The following is a 25,544-nucleotide window of genomic DNA, read 5'->3' as shown; positions in this document are numbered from 1 at the left end:
GGCTCAGAATGGAGCCGGCGGAGTGGGAAGGTGCGACGGGTGCAGTTGCACCCGTCGCGAATTTCAGTGTCTGCAAAGCAGACACTGAAATTCTTTGTGGGGCCCTCTTACGGGGGCCCCTGCAGTGCCCATGCCATTGGCATGGGCACTGCAGGGGCCCCCAGGGGCCCCACGACCCCCCATACCGCCATCCTGTTCCTGGCGGGTGAACCGCCAGGAACTGGATGGCGGTATGGGGTGCCAGAATCCCCATGGCGGATTCCCATGGGCAGCGGAAAGTCGGCGGTACACCGCCGGCTTTCCGCTTCTGGCCGCGGCTGTACCGCCGAGGTCAGAATGCCCGGCGGTGCACCGCCAGCCTGTTGGCGGTGCTACCGCCGACCCCGGCAGGGTCAGAATGACCCCCTTAGTTTACTTTTTAAAGATTTAAGACACTGTATATCAATTTTTAGTGATATCTTTTCTTGATCGTTTTGACCTGCAAATACCCAAATAAATATTATATATTTTTTCTAAACACTGTGTTTTGTATTTTTGTGGTGCTATACTATGTTATTGTATGATTTATTGCACAAATGCTTTACGCATTGCCTTCTAAGTTTAGCCTGACTGCTCAGTGCCAAGCTACCAGAGGGTGGGCACAGGATAATTTGGATTGTGTGTGATTTACCCTGACTAAAGTGAGGGTTCTTGCTTGGACAGGGGGTAACCTGACTGCCAACCAAAAACCCAATTTCTAACACCTATACTACTCACCGAAGAAGGTGTGCCAGATAATCGTGGCCTGCTGTATGCTGCACAACCTGGCTTTGCGACGCCAGGTGCCTTTTCTGCAGGAGGATGGTCCAGATGGTGGTCTTGTGGCAGCTGTGGAGCCTGTGGACAGTGAAGAAGAGGAGGCAGAAGAAGAGGATATCGACAACCGAAACAACATCATCATGCAATACTTCCAGTGAGACACAGGTAAGAAGATGTCACTGCTTTCCACATCTCACACTGTTGTTTCAGCTAGCATAAGTCTTTCATTTTCATTTAGTGTATAGACCCTGACTTGTCACTTTGACTTTCAATTTCACAGATCTGGGTCCCACTTTGTGCCCTCTGCTATGTTTACTCCTGGCCTACAGCTGTATTACATGGGTATGTGAACAAGTAAATTGACATTGATATATTCCATTGTTATTGCAATTACACATTTGTGAAAATACAGACTGACTCCAGATTGTTTTGTGATTGTCGTGTGTTTATTCCTGTGCAAATAAGTGGAGGGGTTTGTAAAATAGGCTGGGGTGATGGTGGAGGAATGTCCATGGCAGAGTCCAGTCTATTTGTTTCACAGGTGCATTGTCCAAAGGGGCATAGGAAGTGGAGCAATGGCAGTTTAAGGATGGACAGGGTGACATAGTGGGACAGAAGGGTGACATTCAGGGGGGTCTAATTTCCTGGTGAGGGTCTTGGCAATGTTCTCCGTCTTCCTTAATCTCAGGGACCGTTTGCGGGGTGGTTCTCCATCTGCAGGGGTTGGGGTGCTGGTGTCCTGTTGTTCCTGTGGTGGTGCCTCTTGTCCACTAGTGCTGGTGGAGGTGGAGGGCTGTTCATCGTCCAGGCTAGTGCCAGGGGCCCCTTGTTGTGCCACTATGTCTCTCCTAGTGTTGAGAAGGTCTGCCAGCACCCCTGAAATGGTGACCAGGGTGGTGTTAATGGACTTCAAGTCCTCCCTAATCCCAAGGTAGTGTTCCCCCTGCAGCCGCTGGGTCTCCTGAAACTTGGCCAGTACCGTTGCCATGGTCTCCTGGGAATGATGGTAAGCTCCCATAATGTTGGAGAGTGCCTCATGAAGTGTCTGTTCCCTGGGCCTGTCCTCCCCCTGTCGCACAGCAGTCCTCCCAGTTTCCCTGTTATCCTGTCCCTCTGTCCCTCTGTCCCCTGAACCGTGTGCCCACCTCCCCCAGCTCCCTGATCATCCTTGGTTAGTGGGGTTGCCTGGGTTCCCTGTAGTGGTGGACACACTGCTGATTGGCGTGTCCTGGGGACAGAGGGATGGGCCCGCTGGGTGGGTGCTGTTTTGGTGTTTCCTGAGGAGGGAAGCTCTGTGGTGGCTTGTGACAGTGGCAGGGGAACCGACTGTCCCGAGGTCCCAGATGGGCCGGGCTGGTCATCAAGATCCAGGCGTGCAGAGCTGCTGTCATCACTGTGGGCCTCTTCTGTGGGGGTACTGGATGTGTCTGGCACCTCCTGTCCTGTGACGTTGGGTAGGGGTCCTGTTGGGGTGTAAATGCATAGGTATTGCATCTGTGTGTGCCATCATGTCCAATGGGAAAGTGACCCTCTACTCCTGTGCTTGCCTTATTGTCTTTGCCCTTGTGTGATTGTTAATTTTGGGGCCTAGGTGAGTCTCTGTACTGGACATGCTTGGGTGATGGGTGTCCATGCATTGGTGTTACATGCAGGGCTTGGTTTTGGGATGTGTGGGTTGTGTTGGTGAGGTATCTGTGGGTTGTTGGGGTGATGGGTGTGAGGGTAAGGGTGGGAGTATGTGATGGCATGCAGGTGGGGTGGTGGGATAAAGTAGATTTGCCTTACCAGAGTCCTGTCCTCCTGCTACTCCTGCGAGGGCCTCAGGATGCATAATTGCCATGAGTTGCTCCTCCCATGTTGTTAGTTGTGGGGGAGGAGGTGGGGGTCCACCACCAGTCCTCTGTACAGCAATCTGATGTCTGGAAATCACTGAACGCACCTTCCCCCGTAGGTCATTCCACCTCTTCCTGATGTCATCCCATGTTCTTTAGATGCATTGACCCTGTCGACAATTCTCTGCCATACTTCCATCTTCCTTGCAATGGATGTCTGCTGCACCTGTGATCCAAATAGCTGTGGCTCTACCTGGACGATTTCCTCCACCATGACCCTGAGCTAATCCTCAGAGAACCTGGGGTGTCTTTGGGGTGCCATGATGTGGTGTGGGTGATGTGTAAGGTGGTATCTGTTGTGATGTGTGAGGGGATGTGTTGGTGTGTGTTGTTTGAGGTGCGTGGATGTCATGTAAGTGATGGTGTTGTGTGTCTGTGGATGCTGGTGTTGTTTTAGGTAGTGTCTCTCTCTGGCCTGCTTTAAAATTTCTGGTAGAAAGGGTTTGTGGGTGATGTGCGTGTGTGTTTTATATTGGATTGAGTGTGTGGGTGCGGTGTGTGTATGTGTATCAGGTGTGTGTATTTTGAATTGTCCAATGTGGTTTTGTTTTGTATATGTGTGTTTATTTTGAGCGTGGTGGTGTGTACCGCCAATGGTTTACCACGGTTGAAAGACCGCCACGTTGATTCGTGGGTCGTGATAGTGTGGGCGTATTCTTGTTGGCGTGACGGTATCGGTTTTGGTATCGCCAGTTTATCACTGACCTTTGATGTGGCGGACTTGTGTGGGTGTCTGTATTGTGGCAGATTCCGGGCTGTGGGTCATAATACCTGTAGCGGAATTCCATGGACGCAGCGGTATGTTGGCGGCCTTCTGCATGGCGGTAAGCAGGATTTACCGCCAGGGTTGTAATGAGAGCCTATATGCCTGTCCTTTGACTACATGTTTAAACTGCTCTCTAAGGAGGGCGTGATGACTCAATGGATTTGAGCCACAGGGACTCAATTGTTCAAAGTAAAGTCACCTTATAAAGAAGCACTACCCAAAATGAGCACAACACCTAAACAAATCCTCAAAATCTCAAATTAGACTCTATTAAAAAGAACCCCACTACTAGTACAACTGGCTTCTAAGTCAATAGGTAAAGTTGAAATGAGGCCTATTCTGCTACCCACATACCGCAGCATGACCAAACTTCACAGGCCCCTACCTCAAAACTAGCTTGTTGAAGTCAAGATTTTCGGTTAGTGCAAGTCCACGAAGCTGGGGGTTCCCAATGGACTCCCCAGAGGACTAGATTGAATGTGCCCAGACCACTGATCCCAAAAACTGCTATTCACCCAGTTCTTCATTCCAGCAAGGTCCTTATAACTGACTGATATGAATCATTTCACACAACGTCTTCAGGTCCATGTCCTTTGCTTCTCTACCTTCCAGTTTAGGACCTGGTCCTCTCTCCACAGTAGTTCACTTGCTTTCTAAGGTGCAAGAGGTGGGCGTCTTCCAAGATGGAGTCTTGTGTTTGGCTTTGAGGAGGACAGTTAAATGCAGAGTTGATTGCGGTCATCTGTCTAGGATTGTGCACAAAATACCATCTCAAAGTTCAGAGAAAATAAAAGATTTGGCTTGAAGAGTCCAGTGTTTTTCATGCTTTGGGGGCATTGTCTGGAATAGTTTTAAATAGTTAACTTATTTCAAACTGTCAACCATGCATCATCCCATATTTTTCGTCATTGGATCCGAGGAAGAACAGGGGAGCGGGTCGTCAGCAGTTCATGCCAAGCGTATTGGCCTACCAGAAGCACATCTCTTTCGACTGCTAGATTCTTCCTAACCTGACAGCTTCCGAGGCGTCCATGAAAAATTTAAGATGCGAGTGGTGCATGGAATACTTTCGAAATAGTTGTTCTAATTAAAGAGTTTCATAATTCTTGCTTGGCTTAGATTAAAGTTGAATATAGTAATCATGACTGACAAATATGCATATTGCACAGCAAGATGACCTACCAGGTTAACAGGGCTTAAAGAAGCACCATACTTTATATACCAAAATAAAATGCTTGTAAGGAAGACATCAATTATGCTCTGGGTAAGAAGACAGCCACAAATTCAACGGAGTTTGTAGAAATTAGGGGTGCAACTGGGACAATCTAAAAATAAAATTAGGTTTGGTCCTAGATTGTCTCTTTAAGGGAAGTGTGGGGGTAACATACATTCACAGTACTGTTGTAGACTTTCTGATAGTAGAATATAGTAAAACGTGTGATTTTATGACTGCAGAGCCACTGTGTTTAGCCATGAAAATGTGTAATATAATTCTGAGTTCTGGAGCTAGGCTTTGTATTACGACAAATGAGAAAGAGAAGCGATTTCTTTATGTGTTGATTCTGGACAAATTCAGTATGAATGTGAAAAGAGGGTAAGAATTGGAAAAAGTGCACACTAAAGAACAAACATTGGAAAAGCCAATAGGTCTGGAATTGGCCATCAACATTTTGGCAATTCTTGTTTTGTCATGGTTTTTGAAAATCTTTTTTGTTTGTTGAATCTGCTAGGCTCTAATCACTCGAGACAAAAACATTGGTTAAAGGACAAATTTATGTTTTGGTCTCAAAAAAGCACACATTCCCCTAGTACTCCCAGGCTCTGAAGGGGACTACTTTGTGTGTTGCTGCCCATCTTGTGAAAAGAAAGCAATTCATAACTGAAGGGACAATAAAAAGAAGAAAAGCATTAGAAGGAAAGAATGTAAGAAAGAAAGAAGTAAGGGAAGAAGCAAGAAAAGAAAGAAAGATAGAAACAAGCGTCATGTCCCTTTTCTAAGGGTCCATATAATTTGTCACACAAGTCAGTACTGTATTCTGGCATGGAAATTCTTCTGTCACAGGCCATCGTACAGCAATGATTAATGTGATGCGAACATTGAAGGGACTATTGTTCTAGTTATATATGATTTCCTATGGCATGCTATGCACTCCTGTAATAAGTCAATAGGAATGTGGTAGTAACATTCAGGATGACTTGCATAAACATTGCATGTCATAACATGAAATACTACTGAGCATAAACTACTGATCATTCACTTAACTAAGTGATGCTCTGTGTATATGGCAGGTGTATATTCTATGTAGCAGCACGAGCTTTCTATAAACGCATGTGGCATAAACTTGGCATATTACACTTTTGTTTTAAATCCAAAATCATTCACAGTGTGGTATTTTAGTTCCAGTTTCCCTGATAAGCCTGATAACAGCGCCTCACGTGAGACTATTTAAATCTCGGCTGACATCTTGAATCCACCGCACATGAAGGCGGCCAGTTGCCGGGCGTGGCTTATCAAGACTTCTGGTGAGCCACGGGCGTGTGCCCCAATTCCCTGTACTGAGATTCTTTCAGCGCTTCAAGCCTCATGCCTCCAGCCTCCAGGTCTATAGTATTCTCTTCCCAATTCCGAGTCCTGTGCTGAGGGATAGGGATTCCTTCATGCAGGTAGGAGATTACCTTTGTTATTCTTGAACTATACTGCTTCAGGTCAACCTAAGAGTTGACAGTGAACATGCTGCATGTAAAGGCACATTTTCTAGTGTTGCGAAAGGCGACAGTGCTTTGCATTCTGAAGATCGTGCTTTATGACTAAGTAACCAATAACATTGAAGTATTCTTTGCTAATAAACTGGCAATCACTCAATGTTGAGACAAAGACTATTGTGATCATGGCGATTAGGCTTATGGCGTTTTAGGATCCACATTTAAGACTTGATTTCCTGAACTATTAAACACTTTGCAAGACGTATGAAACATACCATATCCTTTGGGAGTCATTGATAGGTGATTCATAGTCCAATCAGGTAACTCTATTGACTATTTACTTTTCAAGTCTATTCATGTGATTTTACTGTTATGGAGTAGTCTAGTACCCACAAATTTAACGGATCAGCGCTTCTTGTTCCAGATAGCTCTCCCCCCACTACCATACCTAAAACCCTCCCCTGGCCTCTCTGAACATCTGGTGGTTAAACTATTATTAACACTGATTTTAATAGTGAATATTCATATATTCTGTGTGTTAGAGCTGCTAGAAAATGTATTAATCTAGAGACAAATAATGCACAAATTTGAAGGTGCACTCACCTGAGTGGCAGTCAATGTTCACAAAGTGTACCTATTAATGGCTTATTAATATGAAATGCAAAGCTTATTTTTGATTAATGCCGTAATATGTCATACTAAGGGCTTTGCATTATGTATTAGCTTTATTAATTGTATGCCTTAACATAGCGCGGTCTTGGCCTAGTTGCACAGCCTCATGTCAAACTGAGTTTTCTAAGGCGTTTAATAAAATGTCTGCTTAGAGAATTAAACTGTGACTTTCCTCTCTACTGTCTATGTGCTTGTAGCTGAAAGCCTTTCTCATGAGACCTGCTTGCTAGGAGATGATGTACTTGCTGGTGCAACAATGTTTAATGTGATGTGTGTAAGACTGTCTTTCCCAGGAGAGGACAATGAACTTAATGACTGGAGTATAAACTGCAACAATATTGGTGCATGATGAACTGAATGACAGGAGCGGGACAAGAGTAGCCAATCATCGATATGTGAACAATGTACTTGTAAACTTATAGATTTGAAGTTTTAGTTTCACTGAACAAAGTGTGAGCATCTGATCCCCTGACAAATTAGGATGTAGGAAGTAGGTTTAGGAAATCTAACTTAGCCAGACTGCATGGAGAGGAGATACTGCCATTACTTTCCTGATCGTCTTGGGAAGAGGCATGCTTAACTTTATTGCTTACATAGACTTTGCCTTTCTGAACTTTGATGTTGAATCCTGATGCCTTGCTTACCAGACTCGTGTCCTGATGAAGAAGACTGTCACAGATTGCTAAACCTTATTGAGGAGAGGTTTACTGACTATAATATTGTTTGCTTTTGTTTCTTGGTACCAACCGCTATATTTTGATAGAGTCATAGTAAGATGTTTTCCAAATTTGTGTGACTAAATTGTTTTGCATGAAGCCCAAACATGCTATTCTAATCTGATGTTAGTTAGGATACTCACTGATTAAGCTTGCTACATCTAGTAGCAACTGATGTCCTTTCTTTGCTGAATCTAATGTATGTAATATCGTTAGCACAGTTATTCTTGCTATTAGTTTGTACTGTAACCTTATAATGTGCTTGATTAGATTGCGATTCTTTTGTCTCTTTGGACAGTCAGTATCGTTTCTGTATATTTATCAACTGATTTTGAGACTATGCTATGTGACATTAGCATTGTTAATATAGAGAAAAAAATATTCTAACTTTTACATAAAGGTGTGGTTATTCATGACAGCAAGGTCATGGTGTGTGCAAATTATTGACTCCTATTAATTATTGATGTCATTGATTGTTATTGGTATTTGATCTGTGCATGTACGGGATATGTGGTGGGAAAACCTTGAAGCGGGTCAAGAGGTTCATTGGCCTATTTGCACCTCCCTTGTAAGTTTACTTATAAGGTCTGACGTGCTAACACTTCTGAGTCAGAGCTGCTGGAAGGTGGGCACATTGAGTATACTGCTCCTGAATGACGTAAGGATTGTGTCAGAAAGACAGAAAGAAGGAAAGAAACATGAAAGGAATGAATGAAATAAGAGAACAAAGAAAGAAAAAGTAAGAAAAAAGATAGAAAGAAAGAAGTAAAGAGAAAGAAAGAAATAGGAAGGCAAAAACGAAGAAGGAAAGACAGTTGTAAAGAAGGACAGAAAGAAGGAATGATGGACAGACAGTGTAGGTTTTCAAAGATAGAGCACCCTCATGAGCTTATAGTCAGAGTTCATGCGAGCTCCTGGTAAGATGTGAAAAGAAAGAAGGCCCATTTAAAAGGAATGTACAACCCCATTGGCAGGAGCCATTTACTGATGAAGCTGAATGTGCTCCCATTTGGTAGAAAGTGTATAAAGATTACATCAGGCTCTACAGACAAAAGCAACACTAAAGTTCTATTAAAGTAAAATCAAAAACACTGCCTCTATGATGGGAAGCACTTTGTGGGTGGATGTGCTCATTGTGAAAAGGCTAAATGCAGTCACACAAAGTGAAGTTAACCATTGGCTAAAGTAGGCTGACCCATTGCCCTCTGCTGTATGCTATCATGGATGGAAGCAAAATATTGATGACAGAAGAACATACCAATGGATGAGATAGGTGGATTAAAGCCCCTTTGTGTAAGTATATTATAAATATGATACACATAAAATCAAAAGGAAATGGCTAATGCCATACCTAAAAAAATTACGTTTCTTTTTTCTTCATGACAAAAACTATTGTGTTGTTTATGCTGCAATGACTATTGTTAAGGTGAGCACGCAAGCGCTTTCCATCCTGTGGCTTTTAACCACCCCCATCTCGCACCCACCACTTCCACTCGTTCGTGGGCTTGCCTTTCTAAAATCCTGTGATGTCATTGGTAAATTCTTAACGTTTGTCCAGCCTTGGGGCAGTTTTGTTACCACCTTGCAGACTGACTCTGTTACATGGATAATTGCATGATTTCTGATATACTGCAGCGTGGTTGAACTACTTTTTTCTTTTGTCTCTTCCCTTTGTGCTACATGACAGGCATGGGCCTCACAGAGCTCACAGTGCCAACAGCGCAAACTCTATTGGCGATATTGAAGAGCTGGTCACATTGTTCACACTGTTATGTAATCAGAGGCATTTCTTTTTGGCTCTCCCATTCGCGAGACATAGTGTTCCCAAAAACACTTATAATTGATAAATGCTTTACTAAAAAACACAGAAATCCACACCGCAACTCTCTCTGCAAAGAGGGAGAGCCAATACTACAATATTCACTGCACTCAGAAAAACTTGAGACATAACGCTTTGCAAGCACTCTTTTTCTTAAATTTTTTGCCCATAACTCAAGCGTGGTGGTCCTAGGACAATAGGACCACCACTAAAATGTTCAGCACAACAAAGTCTTTCTGTTTAGGTCATCTCTGGGTTCCCACATTAGGTTAGTATGGACCCCAAGATAATAACCCCTCCCATAATTCAGCCCCTTTTTAAGCTCTCTTATTGCTAGAACATTTGTTGTACTGCTGGGTGTAGTTTGTGTTCTAAGGGGCTTAGTATTGCAGCAGGTCTGCTAGCCCTTAAAATATGGATTGTACTACGCTCTCTAGGAGCTAAATGCATAGTTGCATTGCATTACTTTCTGCTGTCCTGTTTTCATGTGGTTCTGCCCTCTAGGGGCTCTAGGGGCTAACTATATGGTTATATGACCATGTTTCTTCTTAATTATATTTTTATTAAGGTGTCTTCTAGGGGCTGTTCTGAGCATTACAGTCAACATTATACAATATTTGCTGCACTTGTTCGTCTCATAATGCTTTGCAGGGCATTTTTTCACAAAACATTTTTGTTCATAACTCAGCCTGTGGTAATCCTAGGACAATGGGACCTCCTTCAAAGCTGCTCTTTCTGTCTAGATCATATCTGGGTCCCAACCCTACATTAGTGGAGATCCCAAAATAATAGCCTATTCCACCATTCAGCTTCTTTTTACCTTCTCTTGTGGCTGGAACTTTTGTTTTAAAGCTGATAGTAATTTGTTGTAAGGGTCTTATTTGTAATATCATTTCAGCAGGTGTCTTAGTCCTGAAAATGTATAATGCACTATGCTTTCTAGGAGCTAAATATGTGGGTACACTGTATTACTTTTGGTCAGTTTCTTTTCATGTGGTTATGTTGCCTAGAGGCTAACTATATGGTGACAAGACCATGTTTCCTACATGTGCTATTTTCATTGTGGTGTTCTCTACGGGCTGTTCTGAGCATTACAGTCTAATGCCAAACATTTATTTCTGATAAAGGTTTTTATTGGGTTTACATGATAATTGTGATAATATGATAATTGTATATTTCTTACTAATCTTTCCTTATTGCAATTATGACCAATTTAACATCCTTATCAACTTATGACTGAACACTCAATATATTTGGTGGGCCCTCCTAGTTTATTTCTCTTGTTACTCCTCTGTGGCTGTCTTATTGTGTTAGCCAGCCAACAACTCTGATGTTGGGTTGGCGAAAGTGGTATCCTGTTGGAATTAGCATGGCAGATTTAAATTAGGATGCTAATGACAACATTTTCATTTTTTGATTGCAGATACAGGAAGAAGATAAACGGAAGTGCTTTAATTTTATGCTGAGCCAATGGAATTATGTGTCAGGAAAGGACTAAATTATGAGGCAGTGTTGACCAATATCTGTGGCAAGAAAAGTCGAGTTATGAATTTACAACACCAATAGCTCTAACTCAAGCAAATGCGAGACCCATTGCGTTGCAAATGCTTTTTATAAAACGATGTATTCATATGAAATGAATGTGTTTTGTACAAAGAAAAACATTTGCCCTTCTGCTTTACATTTGTAAATTCTCAATGTCCCTGCAAATTCTATCAGTAAAGCAATCTTATCCATAGAAAAAAATATTAAACTTGTGCTTCACATTCGAACATCCACCTTGGTATGCAGGTCAGTGTAAAATATGTATCCCCGAAAATCATTTTTCTTAATGTCTCAGGCCTACAAGGAATAGGTTGATTGTGCAGACAAACACACTCTTCCCACATTTATTTATGTCCTGTATCAAAGTAAACCATTTATTGAACAAATTCTGCCTTCAGTTTATATTTATATATGTTTTTAAGGGTATACACAAGGGGCATGTTTATTTTTCATACTCAAGACTTATGATTCCTCCCAAAGCTCCAAAGTGATTTACCGTAGCTGAATTTACTAAATTATCTGGGTCATGTGTACCATATATTAGCAGCAGAAATGCTGACATGCCACATGCTTGCACACACTCAAGAAGTTGTGATGAGAATCTGGTGAGTAATTTCTCAAATCAATTGCTTGGAGTTTAAAATAGAAAAGTACTTTCATTGAACAACTTTTAGAACGTGCTTGGTGTCCACTTAGCCCAGTCATACATGAAATCATTTTTTTTAGATTAAGTGAATGTTTTTAGGCTTGATTTCATGTTTCCTGTTTCTCAGAGTAATTTCAGAAAATGTTCTTTAAGGAATATAAATAAAAAAACAAAAGAATAAAGCAGGGGAAGAAAGGTCTTTATATACGTGCAAACGTGGTGGCAACATTAACTGACATTTACGGATTCATGCACTAGTTTCTAGGTTACTTGAAAGTATTATGTATTTTTTGAGATCATGGGAAAAGCTTGCTATCACCTGAGCAGTCGTGAGGTATTGGTTGCATTTACAATTTAAAATCATTACAAATATTCATGAACAAGAAAAAAAAAAGTGAGGATGTATTAAAATTACACATACATTTATATTTTGGAGCAGCGAATGTTGCATTGACAGAACCTAAAAGTTGCAGATAGTCAAACCTACCACTGTAATCATACATATTACAAACAATTCTTTTACAGATAATTGATTCACCTGTTTCCTGATCCGGGGCCTTGCATAGTAACCAGAGCTCCAGTTACTAATTAATCCACATTCAACCTGTCTAATGTAAGGATTGGAATCTTGAGAGCTGTCTTTGGGGCTCTGAGTTTCACAAAATCATCCACCTGATGATTTCTCTTTGATTATATTTTTTAATTTGGCACATGCTGGGTTAGTTCATGCTGCATGGTGAAAATGGTGGCATCTTCGTGAGGCTCGGAAAAGTGGCACTAGAAGTGGCAGAGCACCAGCAGTTTCCCAGCTCCTTAAGCCTTGTTGAGGCTCAACATGCAAGGATGATGTGTAGCAGCAGCTGCTCTTATCTTTTTTACTGCTCAGGAGGCCGTCTATCGTTAATTCTAACCAGTGTTCTTCACTGCTTTAGAAGCCCCTGCCATTTTGAATGCCAGATGAGATGTGTACAACAGTTTTTTTTTTCTCATATCCTTTTTTACAACATATGTCCTCTTAGAAAGAATGACTGTGATTAAAACTGTGATATGTCTTCAACATCTGGTAATAACAAGCCTGCATTTAAGGTTTTGTAAACAACCCCTCAGGATTTATGCCTTCTATTTTTGGATGTTTGGTTTAACTCTTATGGCCTAGTACTTGCTCTCATCAATACCTATCTGCACCAATTTGTTTGTACTTAACCCAGCAGTTTTATCCAGTTTGTGGGCAGATTGGGTGTTCTTAAAAAACTCTTCAGGCTTTCTTCAAGTAAGTCTGTCAGACATTCTACTGTGCTATTGACGCACATGGATGAATCTTCCTCATAGAAAGCCTCTGCCTCCGACTCTTCCTCTGCTTTGGCTGTCATGTCTACGCAACCTAACGTAGGCAAAGCCTTGATTAAGAGGCTCATAAAGACCCACCAGTATCCACAAAGTCTCTTTCTACGGTCTTATTGGAGCTTTTATTGGAATAGATTAGGGTTTTGCCCCCATTTATAGACACCAAGCTAGACTCTTAATAACAGATGGTCACTTATGGAAGAAGTTTTATCTAGTGCAGAGCAGCAAATTTCCAATTTCACTGCAACCTCCACCATCGTGATTACTACACAAATGCAGGTTGCTTCCCTACAAAAACAGGTTGAGGACCTTGGAAATCACAACAGGTGGAATAACCTGTGAATTTATGATCTTCCTGAAGGCTCAGAAGGAGCAAATCCTACATCTTTCTTCAAAAGCTTTTTACTGTAACTTTTGAATTTACCTGAGGGACCACCACTCATTAGTCAGTGAACACATAGGCTAGGTCATCTTCCCTCAATCTCTGCAACTCTAAAAACCCTAGAGGTGCCATCTTATATTTTTGGAATTTACAGAATTAATACAGGTCCTCTCTGCTGTTAAACAACTCATACACATCTCTTGATCAGATCACAATATATACTTCTTCCAAGACTATGTAAAAGTACAGCTTATCAACAAAGAGACATTTTGAATAAGAGACCTGCACTTCACTCTATCAGGGCTCTTTTTGGACTTTTTCACCCATGTACTTTTAAAGTCACATATAACAAGAAGACAATGTCATACAAGGATTCATCTTATGTAAAGGCTTTCCTTGGAGCTAGAAAAACAGAGACTATTGACTTTACTGCATCAACCAGCTTATAGCGATAAAATGTTGTTGACAATTTCACTTATTCTACTAATTGGTTGAAATGTTGTTATAACTTTGTTCTTATAATTCCTATTTCATCCTTGCCTAGTTTGTTGTGATATTGTAGTCATCATAAGAGATAATTTTTTCAAGTTACTACTTTTCTTCTCTGGTCCTTACTATACTACAGGACTTTGTCAATATGGCACAGTGATTTTGCAAGCCTAAGGCCACATTAGCAGAAAAAAAAGAACACTAATATGGCACCAGGCCTTCTTAAATTTGGGCCATGGAGTTATCATTTTATGCCAAAAGTCTCTAGGGGGACGATTTAAGAGCCCCTTCCACCACTTCAGCGCCTCTTTAGTGTCATTTTTTTATGCAAAGGCAGTGTTAAGGTGGCCTTTTTCCCATGTCATGTATACAAAGTGGTACAATGCATGCATTGCACCTCTTTGTAACCCTTTGCACTACAAGATTTAATTGCACCATTTTTGGTGTTATTTTTAACACCTGCTGAATGCAGGTGTTAAAAGGAAGCACCCATTGTAATCAATGGGCCTCCTCACACTTGGCTCCACTAGTGGAGCAAAGCGCCACAATAGCATTAAATATTCTGACGCTATTGTTTATAATACCACCATGGTTTACCGTATCATAAATACAGCACACAAATGGTGGTATTAGGAAGGCGTATGGATGTTGCAAACAAAGTTGTGCTGCTTTGGATGCAGCACCACTTTTCTTAAATTCGGCCCTAAATGTTCGATTGGTGTCTCAAGAAAAAAATGACAAGGGAAGATTTTTGTTGCTCAAACTGTGCATTGATAAGACTCCAATTGTTCTCTTTAAAGATTATGGCCCTATTGCTCCTGATTGTCAATTCTGGTCCCTGATTTCCCAGAAGCTCTTGCAGTATCCTGTTGACAACTTGGATTTCGCAGGAGACTGCAACTTACCCACTTACCCATTTCTTGACAGACTTTCTTTAGCTACTTACATCCTGAATAAATCACAAAAAGCAATCATACACGCTATACACCAGCGGTGTCTAACTGATGCCTGGTGATTACGTATTCCCACTTTATGAGAGTACACACATTCCCAAATTGATTACTTTTTAATTTCACATCACCTTACCCAATCCTTACATTCAGCTGGAATTGGTTCCATCTCTGAAAAGGCACCAGTTTCTATACATTTAGATAGAGTACCCAAGTACATGTCTCCTGAAAGATGGAGATTTAATACCTCCTTACTTGGAAAACACTTTTACTTCCTCTCACTATCTTTTTCCAAGAATTCTTTATCTTAATCACACAGAGGAAACACGTTTTCATACTGTGTGGGATGAGTTCAAAGCTTCTGCCAGAGATTTAATAATCAATTTTGTTTCTAAGAGAAAATAACTTTCTCAAGCAGAATCTAAACAAATCCTTGAAGACATCAAGGGCATTATTTATACTTTTTGGTGCAAAACTGCACTAACGCAGTTTTGCACCAAAATGTTTTGCACCGGCTTGCACCATTTTTTAGCACCAGCTGGGTACCATATTTATGGAATGGTGCAAGCCGGTGCAAAGGGTAGGCTAGCTTAAAAAAAAATCACGGTAGGCAGGTTTGATTCCAAATAAATGATTCTGACCAGATTAGCAGCATTTTTTGACGCTAAGGGGCATATTTATACTCTGTTTGCACTGAATTAGCGTAATTTTTTTAAAACTCTAATTCAGTGGAAAACTAACTCCATATTTATACTTTGGTGCTAGACCCGTATAGCGCCAAATTTATGGAGTTAAAGTCATTTTTGGGAAGTGGAAACCTATCTTGCCTTAATGAGATGCAAGGTAGGCTTTCCCGTGCAAAAAAATGACTCTATGGCCTTAACGCCATATTTATACTCCTATGCAAAAATGGTGCAAGGGAGGGAGGAGGTGTCAAAAAATGGGGCAAAGCTTGCTTTGCCCCATTTTTTAAGACCTGGGTCAGGGCAGGCGTTAGGGGACCTGTGTGCCTATTTCCATGGTGGAACACCATGGAATAAGCCCAGAGGTGCCCTCCCTAGGCCCCAGGGGCACCCCCACCCACACTAGAGGGACTGTGAGGATGGGGGACCCCATCCCAGGTAAGTGCATTTTATTTTTGAAAGTGCCATAGGGGGCCCTGAAATGGGCCCCCATACATGGCACAGGGTGCAATGGCCATGCTCAGGGGACCCCTGTCTTCTATGCTGTTCATTGGGGTGGTGGGCATGACTCCTGCCTTTTCTAAAGCAGGAATCATGTGGCATGGTAGGTTTAGCACCATAAAATGACGCTAATCTGGTTAGAGTAATTTTTGTTTTACTCTAACCTGCCTAAAGCCATTTTTTGGTGCTAAACCCTCTTCTTCTATACTGCCAGCTCCACCTGACTAAAGTCATTTTTTTAAACTCTAGCCCACCCTTTGCACCGGCTTGCACCATTCCATAAATATGGTGCCCGGCTGGTGCAAAGAAATGGTGCAAGCCGGTGCTAAACTTTTTGGTGCAAAACTGAGTTAGTGCAGTTTTGCAGAAAAAAGTATAAATAAGGGCAAATATTTTGTAAGTTTGCGCCACTTTTGCATCAAAAAATGGCGTTAATGCGGTGCAAAAAAAGTATAAATCAGGGCCTTGGTGCTAGATATGTCTAGCACCAAAGTATAAATATGGAGTTAGATTTGCACCGAATTAGAGTAAAAAAATGACGCTAATTCAGTGCAAACAGAGTATAAATATGCTGCAGAGTATAAATATGCCCCTAAATATGGTGTTAAGGCCATAGAGTCATTTTTTGCATGGGAATGCCTACTTTGCATCTCATTAAGGCAAGGTAGGTCTCCACTTTAAAAAAATGACTTTAACTCCATAAATTGGGTGCTAGAGGGGTCTAGCACCAAAGTATAAATATGGAGTTAGTTTTGTACCGAATTAGAGTAAAAAAAATGACACTAATCCAGTGCAAACAGAGTATAAATATGCCCCCCAATGTGTAGAACATTTGTATTACACATCTCACTCACAACAATCATTACAAAAATGAATTGAGGCCAAGCTTCAGTCTAACCAGGATTCCACCGACAATGCAGCATATTATTTACTCAAATCTAGTGCTAAATATAATGGGAGCCAAAATAATTCTGGAAAGTTGTTGGCAAGCTATCTTAAAATTAAGCAGAATAAACAGTTCATTGAATCAATTACTGATGATAATGGCTTGGTTTACCAGAAGGGCCCTGGTATTCTAGCTCAATTTCAGAAATGTTATACTACTTTAAATACACAAGAATGTCTTCTCTCAGATAACGATATTTTGTAATATTTGTCTACTGTTTAGAAACCGGACGTATCCTGACTTTTTATCTTTAGAAACAGAACTTACACAAACAGAAGTTAAACGTGCAGTGTTACCCCTTAAAAAAGATGAAGCTCCCAGTCCAGATGGCACTCAGGCCGAATTTTTCACACATTTTTCTAAACTGCACCTTCCTAAATTGTGGACTCTCACTCAATCCTTTATTCACTCATCTATCTCCTCAGGCTCCTTTTTGGTAGCTCCCAATATGCCTTATTCCAAAGAAAAGGAAAGACGTAGAAATTATAGACACATTTCTTTAGGTAATTTAGATTATAAGATTTTTCTCTAAAGCATTGGCCTCCAGACTATAAAAGGTTCTCCCTGACCTCCTGAGAAAGGAGCAATCAGGTTTGGTCAAAAGAAGACACCTCTCAGATAACACTTGTCTGTTCTTTGTTATTATCTCCAAATCATCAAACATGTCCGAATCTATGGCGGCTATTGCCGTAAATGCAGAAAAGGCTTTTGACCATGTAAATTGGTCTTTCCTGTTTCATACTCTCACCTCGTTTGGTTTTGGTACAATAATCACAACTTCCCTTTTATATACTTCTCCTCAGGCAGCCATATGTGTTAATGGGATGATGTCCTCTTATTTCACTCTTCACAGAAGGGTTCACAGAGGGCTAAAGCTGCCCCCATATTACATTTCTTTTCAATTTAGCAATACATCCTTTCTTGTCTAAGATCCAACAAAACACAGATGTCCACAGCTTCACTTCTAATTCTCAACAAGCTTAGTTAGCTGTGTGTGCAGACAATATTTTACTGTTTGTGTCCCAACCTCTTTCCTTTCCTCCTGCCTTTACCTCAGACGTTTTCTCTTTCGCTTCTGTTTCGGGATATAAATTGAACACTGATAAACGCAAAGTTTTACCTCTTAATAAATTCACCTTTACACATGATTTCTACTCATCTGATTTTAAATGGCAACCTAAACAACTTAAATATCTTGGTCTCAAATTCACTCAATCCCTCACCTCCTCCATCTCTCTTAATATTGATTAATATCCATAAACTAACTTCTTTGACTAGTAGATTGCACCCTCTACATTTGTCTTAGTGGGGTGGGTTTGACACTATCAAGGTGATCAGGTTCCAATTATTGTAGTTTCTCTCTGTAATGTTTTCTTAAATAGTCCCTTTAAATATTATACAAACATTTTCTCAATATGATCTTCCTTTCTTTGGAACAAAAGAAAACCCTGCAAGTCTTTACTCAATTTAAAATGTCCCAAAGCTGAAGGTGGAGTGAACTTTCCAGATTTCTCCAAATACCATAGCTCCTTTACATTAAAGCAATACGTACACTGAGCCCTCTCTATCATACACTCCTCTGTGGGTTGATTTGGAATGTGCGTTTCTATCCCCTTTCTCATTTCAAGAATTTTAAAACTTTAGACGAAATTCCCCTGAATATTCCACTCCTATTTTCAAGGAATACCTATAAATTATTAGCTTCTGTTATTTGACACTTACGTTCTTTCTTCAATTCTACTATTTTGTATAATCAATTTATTTAAGTGAGAAATAGACCTATTTATTTTGATGCTTAGAGGATTAAGGGGGTATCAATACATCAATTATTTCAAAGGACCACCTTATTTCTTTCCCTCAATTTCAGATTCTCCTTGGTCTACCATCCACCATTCGAAATATATTTACACTTCCACAAACTCAATATCACAAGCATATACCCATTTCAAGTCAATTTCTCTGCCTAAGCCTGTAGCCGATCTTTTAAACACACATCCTATGGAGTCCACTATATATACACACTTATTAGATAGCCATACTACAGACCCAAAAACAGCATAGAATTGGCATGGGAGAAGGATCGCTCCATGACTGTTCCCATATCTACTTGGAAACAGATGAAGAATAAAATGAGAAAATCCTCCCATGTAGCCAACACAACACAATCACTTTTTAAATTTTTTAATAGACTTTTCATGACACCTGCATTACTACATAAGATTAACTCAGATATTCCAGATACTTGCTGGACATGTTCCACATAATCAGCTGATTTGAAACACTTACTATCCACTTGTCCCTCTGTTTCTGGTAACACATTTGGCACCAGATTAACCTTACCTTATTCTATTCCTAACATATTCCTAGGAAGTGCGTCTGATGCATGTGTAAATACTTCATTCAATGTGAAAATATTGATCACATTATTAGCAATTGCTTTTCAGCAAATCACCCGAAAGTCGAAAGATTCTACAAAGTTGTCAGCCGAAGCATGGTAGTACGTAGTCTGTCACAATCACCATTTAGATACTGCGTGTATGTAGCCTCTACCCCTTGTTTTAAAACAGAGAGACATGCGCACACCTGCTACACAGTTCCCTGATAATTCTGCAAAAGAGTAATTTGTTCCTCCTCCCACCATGCACTTCTGCCATGCTACTTTTCTCATTTTGGGATTTATACTGTACTTTTAATCAGCCAGTGTTGTATGTGAATTATGTGCTTATTCTCTCCTTACCTTTCTTTCTCCATTATTTACTTGGATGTAATATGTTCTTCCATTGCATTATTACTTTTCTAGCAATAAACTGGGGCCCAGATTTATGAAAAATGATGCACAACTGTGCTGGCACAGTTGTGCGTCAAAATTTTTAACACAATCTATTATCATTCCCTAGCGCCATCCGTGTGCAATATTTAAAAAATGGCGCACAATGGCGCTGAGGAATGGTTTCCCTAAACAAAAAAGGTTGCTAACCATTGCGACATGCGTAAGAAAAAATTACCCTTATGCTGTCAAATTGATGCTAGACTGTTTTGCGGCACGTATTTTTGATGCAAAACAGGTTAGCTCCACATTTGACCACATTAGCGTGAAAAAAACGCACAAGCAAGAATAAAACATTTGGAAAAAACAGATGGAGCATGCAGGCCAGGAGAGACCCCAGGGAAACCCTAATCACCCAAGTACCAGTTGGAGGGTCCAGCAAAGTTCCAGGAGAAGGATAAGAGGAAGCGGAAGGGTTGCTTTAGTGAGGAGGAGCATGACATCCTGGTGAGAGGTGAAGGAGCACCAACACCAACTCTTCATCACCACAGCTGGTAGAGACACCATATGGCAGGCGATAGTAGACAACGTCAACAGTGTGGCAGAGGTGAGAAGGACTCGCACCAGCTGCAAGAAATGCTGGCATGATTGCAAGCACAGGACTAAGGAGAAACTGGCCAGGAACCAAAAGGCAGCACTGCAGACTGGAGGTACAAGTCCTGCACCGCAGGAGGACCTGTATAAGCTGGAGAAGATGGTTGCAGCAGTCATCCCAGAGGAGCTGGTCAATGGAATCACAGGACAGTGCATACTACCAAGAACTACCACAAATGCTGGGTACGTTGAAGTGGGGCTAGCTGGAAACTCACAAATGGCAGAAGGTGGAGGCACATAGGACACAATGTACTAAAGGGTTGCATCGTTACACATTTGCCCTCAATCGAAATGCCCCATCGCCACCCAAGCCACACTTGTACTGACACTCTGGTTGCACAATGCACTCCAACATATACACAACGTGGACATAAGCCACTCACTGTGGCTATACTCCACCATGTAAATATGCAGCATATTGCCTGGATGGAGCATGCAATTAGTGTAGCTGTGGCTGCGCCACAACAATACGCATTGAATATTGTCGTAGCCCCTGAACCACCAAAACTTGACCATCAGAGAATGGAACTGAAGTCAATACCACCCCAGGAGTGGTGTCAGGATGGCGTAAAAGGGCAAAATGCTCCAGTCCTCCTTGTGAAATTGCCCTTCTCATGTGTTCTGCATTCTGCAGCACACATTGAAATGCCACTTTGCAAAAATATTTTGTACAAGTGCAGGAAGGGACACCTCCCTGCACATAAACAATCTATCTCCTCAACACATACACCCCTCCATCATGCTATAACAGTGCCTATGTTGGTGCAGGGAGAACAAATCTGTGGAGGGGGAATTGCAAGGGTGGACCATATTCCAGTAAACATGGCTCATGCCTGTGTTTCTGAACTGGTGCAGTGTTGTGAAACATGTATTGCTGCTGCACTGAGCTGTACCACTTGAGAAAAAATCAGGCCTAAAGTGTCTAACCTGTCACACAAACTGCACAGGGTGAACCAACAACAACTCTCACACAACTCTATGCACCATTTGGAAATGGCCACAAAAGTCAACTCATACAACACATGGTGCATGTCTGTGAAAATGATGTGTGCCATGTCAACAGCCACCACAATCGAAGATTGACATTTCACTATCTCATTGTAGAGATGATGCCTTACCTCATGGCAACCTGCCTGTCCTGGATTTTATAGATGACATGGATGACCAGCTGCTGACTATCGAGGAAGAGACTCTCCAGGATGTCCTAGGTTCCCTCAAGAGACCACCTCCAGTCGCAGGGAAGACACATAGGGCCTCATTATGACTTTGGTGGTCTTTTTGTCAGACCACTGAAGCTGCTGCAGGTAACAGACCACCAGTGTTGCCGGTCTTTCGCCCACCATATTTGGAGTCATTGGAGGATTTCTGCCCAATTTATGGGTGGAAATCTGACTCCGAAGAGGTGGTTGCATCACCAGCACTGCCATGCCAGCACGTAATATGGCTTGGCAGAGTCCTGCTGGTGTGGTGGTGCTGGCAGCCTGCCAGGACCCATCCCCTCCCGGATGACCTCCTCAGTGAAAAAGGTAAGTGGTTGTCCGAAAGGGGGGATGGTGTTTGTGTGTGTGGGTGCATGTATGCGGAGGAGGTGGTGACTACAAGCGTGTATGTGATTGAATGTGAATGTTTGTGTTTGTCTATGTGCGTGTGTATGGGGGTGTGTGAGTGCATGTGTGCCAGTGAGTGGGGGTGTGTGTCTGCATGTTTGGGAGTGAGTGGGGGTTTGTATGTGAATGCATGTGTGCATGAAGGGATGGGGAGTGTTTGTAAGTGTGTGGACAGGTGTGGGGTGGTGTGTGCATGTGTGTTGACATGTGGGGTACGTGTGCCAGTGACAGGAATAGGGATTCCGGTCACCAGGTGCGTGACCGCCAGGGTTTTCGTGGTGGGGTAACTGCAATGGGAAGCCTGGCGGTCTGCAGCCGTGTAATCAAGCCGGCAGGCTAAGGCCTGCCGCCGGGTTGGAGGTACACTGCTGGCCACGACAGTGTGACTGCACCGGCGGGCCAGGCAACATTGTGGAGGTTTGGTGTCTACCAAGCCACACAACTCTTGATGTGTCAGTCTTTACTGCTGTGTCTGCGGTGATAAGACCGCAGATGATGGCGAGGCTGGTGGTCTCATGACTGCCAGCCTCGTAATGAGGGCAATAGTGTTGCAGGGTCTCTAAATGAACCACTCAGGTACCAACACACAGTAGCAGCCAGTCATGACACAGCCCTGGACTCCGAAGTCCCACACATCATCTTTCAGAGGACAGTGTTAGGGCTCCAGCGGGAAATGGCCAAGCAGGTGCAGGTGGGGATGGGGTCCATGGCAGGCAGCCTAGGGGAGTGCAGAGGTGCCTTAGTCCAATTAAGGATAACTCAGCTGCCATCAGAGGTACTCACTCCCCCCTACACTCCAGCAGTCCCTGGCCGACTTAGTGCTGTCATGAAGCAGAGGCTTCAACAATTGCTCTCCCAAAGTGGTAGTAGCATGATAGACAACAGACTGGGGTCTATGACGAATACCCTCGAGTCCATACAGTGAGAAATCGCCTCCCTCAAGAAAAACTTGGCTGCCTTCCACTGTAATGTTGCTGTGGTGTTAAGAAATCAGCAATTCCACCTTGCTGCAGTGATGCCTTATGTGTTTTCACGAATGGCAGCTGCCACTGATGTGAGTGTGGCCCTCTCAACCACAACATCAGCAACACTCATGGCACATGAGGCACCAAAAACATCAGAGGATGAAGATGTGGAAGGAACAACATTCACAATGAAAACCACCCCGTAGCACCAGTCTGTGCCACATGAACAGTATCTCCTTAGTTCTGTGCTTAAGATCACACCAGTGTTGTGATAGCAGGCAATGTGCCCAACTACTATTGACTTGTCTGCTATGTACTGTCATTGTCTCAAATCTTACCTATTGGCAATTTGGACACCTCCTCACTAATGCACACTTCTCATAACCATGTCTCATGACATGTCCTTCACCCCTGGACTCTGATTGTACAACAAATGGCTAAGGATCTCTCATGAGGTCTGTGAACTGGACCTTGTTGACATGTAACATTTCTACGTTTACTGTGATCCATCAACTCAGCTAAATGAATGCATGTAAGAAGCCATGTCAATGAGTACAGAACAAAATTAGATGAGTGCATTATTGTCAGACACAAAGCCACACACTAGGATCCTAACATGAAAAAGGTGAATTATGGTGTTGTGGGATACAACCAACGTACAGAGTCTTCAATACATGTATTGAAAAGATATATTTGGAAGTTGACATATTGCACGTACGGGTCTGAACCAAGTCTATGGTAATTTACCCAGATGGGAGCACCAGTACAACTAATATGTGTGGTTCAGAAGAGGCTAATCTAATCAGTGATAGGCAGCTGTCAGTGTTGCAGGATACAGTTCCAAATTTGGCTATTGTCATATGTGCCGTACTTTCCAACAATGATACTACTAAAACCCACAAAAGACAGTTGAAGTTTCATACTTACCTGTCCAAGGTAAAGTATACATACTGTTAGACATGACAGCCTTTGGGTGGTCACCCTTAAATTTTTGCCTGCCTCCCTCCAATTTTGACACTGTTTTTGCTGGTTTTAGGACTCTGCGCACTTTAGGACTGCTAAGAAGTGCTAAAGTGCATATGCTCTCTCCCTTAAAAAAAGGTGACATTGGCTCATACCCAATTGGCTTATTTAATTTACTTATAAGACCCTGGTAAAGTGCACTACATGTGCCCAGGACCTGAAGATTAAGGCCCATATTTATACTTTTTGACGCTAAACTGCGCTAACGCAGTTTAGCGTCAAAAAATTTTGCGCCGTCTAACGCCATTCCGAAGCGCCATGCGGGTGCCGTATTTATGGAATGGCGTTAGCCGGCGCAAGCAGACCGGCGCTGCCTGGTGTGCGTGGAAAAAAAACACGTAGACCAGGCAGCGCCGGCGTAGGGGGAAAATGGCGCTAGGGCGTCTTAAAATGGCGCAAGTCGGGTTGACGCTAAAAAATCGTCTTAACCCGATTTGCGCCATTTTTTCGATGCCCAGACGCCATTTAAATGACTCCTGTCTTAGTAAAGACAGGAGTCATGCCCCCTTGCCCAATGGCCATGCCCAGGGGACTTATGTCCCCTGGGCATGGTCATTGGGCATAGTGGCATGTAGGGGGGCACAAATAAGGCCCCCCTATGCCACCCAAAAAAAATTGAAAAATATGAAAAATTATACTTACGTGAACTTACCTGAATGTCCCTGGGGTGGGTCCCTCCATCCTTGGGTGTCCTCCTGGGGTGGGCAGGGGTGGCAGGGGGGGTCCCTGGGGGCAGGGGAGGGCACCTGTGGGCTCATTTTGAGCCCACAGGCCCCTTAACGCCTACCCTGACCCAGGCGTTAAATAGTGGCGCAAATGCGGGGTTTTTTGACCCGCCAACTCCGGGGCGTGATTTTTGCCCGGGAGTATAAATACGACGCATTTGCGTCGCCGTCATTTTTTTAGACGGGAACGCCTTCCTTGCATCTCATTAACGCAAGGAAGGCGTTCACGCTAAAAAATGACGCTCTTTGCCCATACTTTGGCGCTAGACGCGTCTAACGCCAAAGTATAAATATGGCGTTAGTTTTGCGCCAAATTTGCGTCGAAAAAAACGACGCTAATTCGGTGCAAACGGAGTATAAATACGGGCCTAAATGTTACTAGTGGGCATGCAGCACTGATTGTGCCACCCACATAAGGAGCCCCTTAACCATGTCTCAGGCCTGCCATTGCAAGGCCTGTGTGTGCAGTTTCACTGCCAATTTGACTTGGCATTTAAAGGTACTTGCCAAGCCTTAAACTCCCCTTTTTCTACATATAAGCCACCCCTAAGGTATGCCCTAGGTAACCCATAGAGCAGGGCGCTATGTAAGTGAAAGGCAGGACATGAACATATATGTTCTATATGTCCTGGTAGTGTAAAACTCCTAAATTTGTTTTACATTGCTGTGAGGCATGCTCCTGTCATAGGCTAACACTAAGGCTACCCTCATAAACTGTTTGAGTGGCAGATTCTGATTAGAAAGGGGTGAACATGTCATATTTAGTATGGCCAGAATGGTAATACAAAGTCCTGCAGACTGGTGAAGGTGGACTTTATATTACTATTTTAGAAATGCCACTTTTCGAACTGAGCATTTCTCTGCATGTAAAACCTTCTGTGCCTTGCAATCCACGTCTGGGCTAGGCTGGTTGACAGCTCCCTTGTGCATTTCACCCAGACAACCACAAAC

The sequence above is a fragment of the Pleurodeles waltl genome, chromosome 2_2 (assembly GCF_031143425.1).
Source record: "Pleurodeles waltl isolate 20211129_DDA chromosome 2_2, aPleWal1.hap1.20221129, whole genome shotgun sequence".
Lineage (NCBI taxonomy): Eukaryota > Metazoa > Chordata > Amphibia > Caudata > Salamandridae > Pleurodeles > Pleurodeles waltl.
Note: the sequence above shows the minus strand (reverse complement) of the source record.